Source organism: Varanus komodoensis, unplaced genomic scaffold, assembly GCF_004798865.1.
Source record: "Varanus komodoensis strain SLA01 unplaced genomic scaffold, ASM479886v1 scaffold26, whole genome shotgun sequence".
NCBI lineage: Eukaryota > Metazoa > Chordata > Lepidosauria > Squamata > Varanidae > Varanus > Varanus komodoensis.
In genome coordinates, this window is record NW_025335684.1 from 12,867,613 (window position 1) to 12,874,399 (window position 6,787).

Below are 6,787 nucleotides of genomic sequence, written 5' to 3' on the forward strand. Positions count from 1 at the left end.
CTTCTGACATTTTTTCCCTGTATATATTTAAAATGCTTTAATTGCTTTTTTGACATAAATGAAGCTCACAGTAATAAAATCTGAAAACTTCTGCTTCAAATACTATTACTTTTAAAACCCTACATTGCTATCAAAGCTTTTATCTTCTGTTTAGTAGCCTTGTTTTTAAACTCTCATTCAAAAACAAATATCCAAACTAATCCAACTCTATCATAATCCTACTTCCTCTTTGCAAATGTCCTTATATTGATGTGATTTAAAAGAAAGACTAACACCAGAGCCAAGAGAGCTTAACATTCCTGCATTAAGGATGCAGTGTGTTGATTTCTAAGCTTCTTCTAGAAGGTGAATAGACATACTTTAATTAGCATGTTAATGGCAATTATGACAGGGTCCTGATAAGATCAATCAATGGCTATTAGAGCAGACAGCAGATCCAACCTGACACATAGGGTGCCTTTAATACCAGAAACAGGACTGGAGAAAACGGGCAAGCACATCAAATGCAAAATGAGAGCTCCAAACACATATTCACAGGATTTTGAGCCACTGTTCATAGATTAGCTGGTAGGCTACACTTATGTTGGCAAAGCATTGATGTATCAGATGGCTCTTCCTCTCTAGATGGTTGAACTGGGCCTTGCTACCACCTCCTGTGGGACACCAGAAGACTGTCAATTCCATCTCCGGCCCTTGACTGAGAGCATTTTCTTTTATAGCTCACTCACCTGCTCCTCAATACCACCACATCTGTCAACTTTTGGTGGTGCTAGGAAAAATGTATGCTGCTGTTGAGCACTCAAGAAATAAGAGATGCAACCTCCTCCTGTCACCAGGTACCAACTATGGGGTGACTTACTCCAAAGCAGGACAAAGACACCCAGCAGTGAGAGTAACCAGGGAGATAATATGCTACTGTTCTAGTCTGCTAGCATGCTTCAGCCACACATAAATATAAAAAGGGAATCACAATTTCCTCTGTTTCATTTGTATACCTCCAATGAACCCTACGAAGATAAGCATTTCCTTCTGGATCTGCCACTATGAAGTATAACCTGGAAGGAAAAAAGAGTCTGCTGACCAACCCAGCTGAACTGCTATGATCACTAACATCTGTGCTTTCAAGAGCAGTAAGACAAAATGTCTATCGCCTGTCCAACTGGTGAGAAAAGCAGGTAAGACACAAAACAGTTCTAATATGCAGGACGTTTTCAGAAGAGACTTTTATAGCACTACCACCATGCCTTATCTGTGGAATTTTATGGGTTGTCTAGAGAGCACTGCCTTCCAGTCATAACCCTCCCAGGTTTTCCCACCAATTTTCCTGAGTATTTTCTTACCAAAGAAAATCTGGTAAGGAAAAAAGATGGAATGGCTGCACACTGCTTTCTGATAAGTAACATCAAGAATCTAGAAGCCCTCTCTTTATAAGCATAATCTTAAAAATATACCTTCTTACAACAACGTATGCATTGTGAATGCAGGAGAATTGTAGAAGCTACTGGAGAAAGCACATATGCATATACCTAAACATTGCTTACTATGCTTTTAACAAGGAAAGTGTGATAAGTGCGCCAGCAACAGATGTAAATATCCAGAGACCAAACCCACAGATGTCTGTGTGAGGGCGAGAGACTTCAAGAGGGGGTTGGGAAAAGGCCTGTAAAGTCTCCATGCACCAGTGGGTACAAATTTCTGTTGGGTCACAGGAAGTGAGTGGCTCCTTACTGGACTAAAGATCCCACTGCAAGAGGAGAAAAAAGGGTATACTGCTTCTTTTATTGACAGGCATGCTTGCTTTGCCAACCGCTATGCTGCACTTGGGATGACACAAAGAGATAAATACCACTGGGGTTAGAGGGAAGTACTCACACTTCGGCAAAAGTGACATTTTGATCGGCTCAATTACAGACAATGATTTATTAAAACTGAAATGCAGAACAAAGGCATTGTACAAGCACAGAATCTAGCCTTTTTTGTTACTTCACAAAGGTTTTGGTCTGTTTTGTTTTCCAGTTTCTGACAATGGAATATATTCTTAAGGGAAAATACAGATCTGTGAATGTTATGCTCTCTCACTCCCTCAATCTGGTCAAACTTGACATCAAGTGAGTATGGGGGGGGGCGCTAAAAAGTAACATCAATAGAGTAATAATGGCAAACACAGCAAAGACACAAATCAGGCTATAAGGACAAATAGTGTGAAATAGCATAATGGTCGCTTCCTATGTTCCTAATCTTCCTATGGCTCTTTAACCCTTCCACCTAAACATCTACCCCTGCTACTTTCCCATCCACAGCAGGAAAGGATCAAGGTTCCCATATCTTTTCTGCTATGGATAGGAAAATAGCGCACTCCAACTGCTTTACTAAAGCTGGCAGGCTCTTGCTGCGGCTTTCCATTGAAAAGCAAAGCCAATTATCTTCCCATAAATCTACAAATTATCTAGTTCAGTCCTCTGTGATGCTATTTTCACCCCACATCTTATTCTTTAAAAGCAAAGAGAATCACACAATTTCCATAAAACACAGCACATAGCCCCTCATGCATTTGTCCACATCCCACTAGCAAAAACTCTCGAAGAGAAAACATACAGACTACACAAAGGTCATCAATAATCAACTGCACTAGGGCCTATAAATAACTGCTGATTTGCTTTTTGGTAGTGAAAGAGCTCATAATCAAGTTCTTGAATCAAGGAATAAAAACCCTTCCACCTGAAGCAATTAACCAGTCCTTATCAACACTACCTGCTGAGCTATCAAATGAGAGTATGATATAGTCTATTGATTCTAAACTGCACTCAGAGCCTTTACTGCTTGAAGTCAAAGTTACGACATGAAGAGCATGCTGAAGTTAAAGGAATGGCTAGAAGGTGCAATAAAGTACCAAGCTGAATTATTCTAAAACCTGAATATATCGACCAGGCAATGAAATAACATATAAACACAAGACACAGAAACACAGAAACAGAGCGAGTCAGAAGGGGCTTACCAGGCCATCTAGTCTGACCCCTGGCTCCAGCCGGCTCTGCTCACGACATGCCCACCATGTGCATGTCCGGCCTATGCTTGAACGCCTTCACCAATGGGGCTTAAAACACCTTTTGTGGAAGCTCATTCCATACCCTCGGGGTCCTAACTGTCAGGAAGTACTTCCTGGCATCCAAAATGACCTAACTTAGTTCCCTGAGGTTTGCTCCATTGGAATGCATCCTGCCCTCCTCCACAAGGAAAAACAGGTCTTGACCCACCTCCGTGTGACACCCCCTCACATACCTGTATTTCTCAAACAGATCCCCTCAGAGTCTCCTCTTCTCCAGTTCCCTCATTCCTGCTTCTTAGGGCTTTCCCTGCAATCTGGCCACCATCCTTGTGGCCCTACGCTGCACCGATTCTAACCTGGCTACATCCTTCCTGTAATGTGGAGCCCAGAACCCCGCTCTTGTCTACCCACCTTGAAACCTTCGCATAGAATTCCACAAGGTTCATCTGGCCGGACCTGTTTTTGTGGAAGCCGTGTTGCATGGCCGCCAACCTCCCTTCCCTATCAAGGGTTACTAGATCTCTTGCTATTAGGAACCTTTCTGTTCTTTCCTAGAATGGACATAAGGCTAACCAATTGGTAATTCCCCATGTCCCTTCTACTACCCTTTTTGAAAATTGAGACCACTGACACCACCCTCCAGTCCTCTGGAACCTCACCCGTTCTCCACGAGGCCTCAGAAATGGAGGCCAACTCTCAAAGTACCCTTGGGTGCAACCTGTCAGGGCACAGTGACTTTGTAATGTCCAGTGCCCTGACTCTTATCTGTGCCCCTAAATCCCCAGTCTCACTTGCCCCCCCCATGCAGATCTCCCCCATCCTGCTTTGCAGAGAACACAGAGGCAACATAGGCAATTAGCATCTGTGCCTGTTCCCTCACATCAGTCACTGGATCCCCTTCCTCCTTATTAAGTGGTCCCACCACCTGTCTCCCCTTCCTCTTGCTATTTACATGTTGATAGAAGCCCCTTTTGTTACTCCTGATATTTTTTGCAAGTCTCAGTTCATAATCAGCCTTAGCCGTGCGAAGAATCCTTCGGCAGCAGGCCTCCTCCCCCCATATAGCCTTTTGCCTACTTGCCCCAGTGCCCATTTCCTACAGAGAAAAGGCCATGCTGGCTCAGAGCAACGCTCCATCCAGTCTCATCTGGGCTCGGTGATTTATTAACTTTCAAGTTCTGTCAGTAAACCTGAGAATGTAATTTCTTGTCATTATTATCTGCCTTAATTCCTCAGACCCTTCCTGAAAATATCAATTCAGGAACAGGTATCTGTTCTGTATCCTTCTGTGAAAACAGATGAAATCTCCTTAGGCCTCTTTAGTGCTCCTTTGATTCCAGTATCATCCAGTGGTCCAACTGCTTCTCTGGGTGATTTCCTTCTTTTGATATATATTCTTATATTGTATACTTGCATCCCCCTTTCACAAGTTTAAGCCACTTTTTGTTTGCCTGATTTGGGCAAGATTTCCATTTCTCGAAGAAGGACTTTTTGAGCCTAATAGTTTCCTTGAGTCTACTTGTTAACCATAGTGGGGACCCCTTCTTGGACTTCATGTAATCTTTCCTAACTTGTGCATACGATTCTGTACCACTATTATTGTTGTTTTGAGCAATCCCCATGCATTTTGAAGAGATTTAACCCTCTTTACTCTCCTCTTCAACTTCTTTTTAATGGTTTCCTCATTTTAAGATATTTTCCTTTTTCAAAGTCAAACATGGCAGTGTTGGACCTCTTTAGAAATCTTGCACCTAATTGCATACTAAAACTCTTACTGTTTCCAGTTGGTTCAACAGCATTTACATCCTTTAGCATGTCTTGGGCAACCCCATCTAAGGTTAAATTCCGGATTGTCTTCCCTCTGGTTGATGACCAACTCTTCTACAGCACATTCGTTTAGGATTATCAAAAAATTTAACCTTTCTGTTAGAACGAAACCATACATTAATCCAGTGAATGTGTGAGTAGTCAAAGTCATACATTATCACAGCACTGCTTTTGTCTGAGACCTTCCTGATTTCATTCTCTATCTCCTGATTAGCTTGAGCAGTCTGATCTGAAAGATGATAGCATATTTCTATGACTAAATTAGTTCTGGAGCCAGATATTGTCATGCACAATGCTCCTGTTGAGAATTCTGCAGATTTTAGATTTTCAAGCGAGCTGGACTGTAGGATCTCAATGACATGCAGAGAAACAACTCCTCCAATATGCTGTTCCCTCCTTCCTATACAGTTTGTACCCAGAGATAACTGTATCTCATTGTTTCTCTCTATTCCACCAGGTTTCTGCAATGACTACTATACCCAGCTTCTCTTTAAAAGCAGGCACTCCAGTTTTCCATGACAAGACTGGAAGAAACCCAACACTTCCAAATGGGACTGTTCTTTTCAAAATTTTGGGGAGGGCAGGGGGGTACATTTATACTGTTAAGTATGCTCTGCATTCCAGTTTAAGGAAATCGTTCAGAGATGACAGATTTTACACACTCTTCTCAAATATGGGTCAAGCTAGTCCCCAATCTGTTCTACATTAAAACAAAAAAACAAAAGGCAGAATTTGCATCAGGAAAAAAGGGCAGTAACAAGACTTGCTAAGATTCCAACAAAGAATTGACATTATTCAAATCACACACTCAGTACTACAGCATATCCTGGAGACCCAGTGTGTTGTAGTGCTGACAGAGTTGGACTGAGATTTTGGAAAACTGGATTCTAGTACCCACTTAAACCATGGAACTCACAGGTAATTTTGGGCTTGTCATGGTCTCTCAGGTTGACATACCTCTCAGGATTATTGTGAAGATAAAATGGAGGAGATCCTTGTAAGCTACCTTGAGTTCTTTACAAGGGGAAGGATGGTGGGGCATGACAACAATAATAATAATAATGCCAAAATATGTCCAATTCCTCAGAAAACAGATCCACAACATTAATTTTTATGCTTCAGCCGTGAAGTCTGTAGGCAAGTTGTTTCTTTACCTCTGCTCAAACTGCCTGGTGACCTAAACTTGGACTTTCACAGGGACTATGTGATTTGGCCCCCCATATAAAAATCTAAAAATATATTGTTATCTGAAAATGTAGCAGACTGATGGGCGGGGCACCAGACAGTCAGTCAGTTAACACTGGTCTCCCACAAAGAAGGAACAAAACTGAGAATGTGAAGATGTTATTTTATCTTTGCTGGGATTTTTAATGTTCAATGTTACGATCAATCATTGCCTTGTTTGTTGTTTTATTACTTTATGTGCATTCACTGAAGTTTAATGCTATTTTGTGATATTTTTTATCAGACTAGAGAGTGCTATATAATTCTTTTAAATAAATAAGTAAGAATGTCTTGTGCATCTATTGTTCCCAGCTTCAACTGACAATTCAAGGAGTGGCTGCTAGAGGCTGATTCAACACATGTGAATCAATCACAGTCTCTCTGACTTGATTGATACAAGACACAGTTGTATCAATGTGCATAACTTACTTATTCATCAGTACCAGGAGCAGAATGAACTGTACCGTTTTTCTGGAAGTCAACGGTAGCTACCCTACACTGTAAATGCTGCAAGAGCTTAAAGAAAAGGACACACTGGAGATCAATGTATCTTGCACACACCAGCTGAATGGAGAATTACCAGCCTGGAAACATTTGATCCATACATTTCTACTGTTGACTGCAGAATAGATCATATACTTTCTTTAAACAAAGGGATACATTTCCCATGTTATCCTTCCAGTTTGGATG

At 41.5% G+C, this 6,787-nt stretch overlaps 1 long non-coding RNA gene across 1 annotated transcript; it reads left to right on the forward strand.

The window, feature by feature from the left end:
• The first annotated feature begins 1,020 nt into the window (after positions 1-1,020).
• On the forward strand, positions 1,021-6,347 carry LOC123025225. Its single transcript, XR_006415076.1, has 3 exons — positions 1,021-1,175; positions 2,017-2,108; positions 5,331-6,347. It is a non-coding gene; the product is annotated as an uncharacterized LOC123025225 (long non-coding RNA).
• The last annotated feature ends 440 nt before the right edge of the window (positions 6,348-6,787 follow it).